This window comes from Mastomys coucha, unplaced genomic scaffold, assembly GCF_008632895.1.
Source record: "Mastomys coucha isolate ucsf_1 unplaced genomic scaffold, UCSF_Mcou_1 pScaffold6, whole genome shotgun sequence".
Lineage (NCBI taxonomy): Eukaryota > Metazoa > Chordata > Mammalia > Rodentia > Muridae > Mastomys > Mastomys coucha.
The window spans coordinates 42124784-42127377 of NW_022196912.1; positions in this window are offsets into that span (position 1 = coordinate 42124784).

Genomic DNA, 2594 nt, shown 5'->3' on the forward strand with positions numbered 1-2594 from the left:
GTCTTGAAATCTTGCTTCTCCTATCTCAGCCTCTCTATTAGTAGTGTTGTTTATTTCATGTTTTTACAAAAAAAGATTCTTACCTATAGTTCCTTCAGATGCCTGTTGACTCTTCCTATACTTCCAAATAAAAACTCAAAGACTGCAAGGAAGAAAGAGGAAGTTTTAGGGCAGGCAGCAGTAATTGAAGACCCATTTCGTAAAGTTTCCTGGTGTGAAAGCAGCAGGTCAAATGGTAAATCACTAATATCTCAAATGGAAATAAAACAAAAAACTTCAAAATAAGAAGATGGGGGTCATAATGAAATTCCCTCAAAATAAACAAACAAGCAAACATAAATTTATTTCTCCCCACTGTTATCAATGAGATGCCTTTCTCACACATACCTCTGTGGACTAGATTCCAGCCCTGTGCACAGGTAGATTATCTGTGCTTTCTTGCTGGCTTAGGTTTTCCATTGCTTTGATGATACCCCATGGCCAACAACAACTTTGGAAAGGAAGGGTTTATTTGATTTAGTCTTTCACTGTTCATCGTTGAAGGCAGTGAGGGCAGGAATTCAAGCAGGGCAGGAACCTGGAGGAAGAAGCTGATGCAGAGGCTATGGAGGGGTGCTGCTTACTGGCTTGCTTCCCACGGTTTACTCAGATTACTTTCTCATAGCAAACAGGACCACCAGCCTGGGATGGCACCACCCACAGTGAGCTGAGTCTACCCACGTCAGTCATCAATATAGTGACATTCACTTAACTGATACTCCTTTTCAAAAATGACTCTAGCTTGTGTCAACCTGCATAAAACTACCAGAACAGTCTTCATTAACTAGTCCACAGACAAGAGGGTGTGATGGATAGCAACAAACGAGTCAGCTCTAGAAAAAGACTTGGACCTTGCAACTATACATGGACTTCCCTAAAAAATGGTCAAGGTCTCCTTTCACACTCAGCCCTACCAGTTCACCTTTGGGTCAACAGAACTACATGTCTCCCTGCTACTCCAACATCCAGGATGGACTTTAAAGATAGAAACTGATATGTTTTCATACGATTTATGCTGTTTAACTTTCAGTTAAAACAATAGTGGGTATCCACATAAACCCATTTCTGTTATCCCAATCATGTGAACAAGTAGGTCTTGAGAATCAAGCAGGATTCTGAACTCCCAAGACTCCATCCCTTACCTGTACACTCCTGCCCATGGGAGGGTGGCTTGAATACATAGAGATGTTGAATGTACTGTGAAGATATCCTTGGTACCCAAGGACCTCTAATGCAGTGCAGGATATCGGCATGACAGACTTCCCCTAAATGTGAACACTGGAATTTGTTTAGACATTGTGTACTGAGGTAAATTTGAGAACAAAGTGGAGCACAGTGGGCTAAGCACTGTGTTGAGGAAGCTCAGCTGAAGGACCTCAGGAAAATGTCAGCTGCATGTGTGATGTGAATTCTCACAGACGTTTTTCCTGAAAGGAGTAGGTGAGCAAGAACTGGGGCAAGGACAGAAGTTTCCTAGTACATCCTATCCTTGTGGCTCCCTCTGATTCTTTCTTTCCCAACTTTGCAGGCAGGAGTGAGGTCTTCATGCTTGTGTGTCTCTTCACGGAACAGTCTATAGGGCATCAGGTAGCACACTATTACACCAAGTTATTCAGTTGACACAGTAAATGTTGGCTTGCACATGTTTGTTTCAACCATGTGGAGGTCAGAAAACTTAATGGAGAATACTGATAAAGTCTTCAGACGACACTGACAATTTGTACTCCAAAACAAATTTTATTTACTTATGTTTTTATCTTACATCTATAAACTGAACCTTTCTATGGTTACATTCCCTATAAAGCTGTATAAAACTCAAGCTGACAATAAATAAACAAAATTTATGTAATGTGATGTTATTAACTTGAAAATAACAGAAAACAAAAGTTACGGTAAGAACTTCTCAGAAGTCCATAAATCCCAGGTCAATGGTAGGCCAATGGTTGTTTTTGTAGTTCATTAAAAACAAAAATAAAAATAAAATGTCTGGGGAAAATCAGCAGAAGTTGTAAATCCAAAAGTTCTAAATAACAAACAACAAAGAAAAGGAAGGCAAGTGTGATTTCATTCCTTTTTAAAGAAGGGTGGGTTTTCCTTTGGAAGCAATGGTCGTGGAGATAACGGTGGTGGTGTCTGAAGGGGACAATAAGACTTCCCCCCATTGTCAAGGTTCATCTGCAGTGCAGGTGTTGGCAGCTCCTCAGTTATCCAAGACATCGTGGAGTGGAGGTGACAGGGTTGCTGTCACAGCACAACACTCAAATCCACACAGACCACACCGTGTAGGGCTCTCCTGAGTGGGACAGCCTTATGACATCTGCAGAGGCATGGCTACCTGGGATGTCATCTCATGATGCCTAGTGCCAGTCCAGCCCAGGATAGTCCCTGGGATGTGCAGAGAGGGAAGGTGGCATGTGAAGCCAGGGTAGTACCATGCTGACAATAAACCAGCAAAGGGGCACTGGGCATCAGAGATGTTCTGAAGGAGCTCAGTTTAGCACATCTCCAGCATGGATGCTCTGCCAGCTTTAAAGCGATGTTTATAATTCATGAGT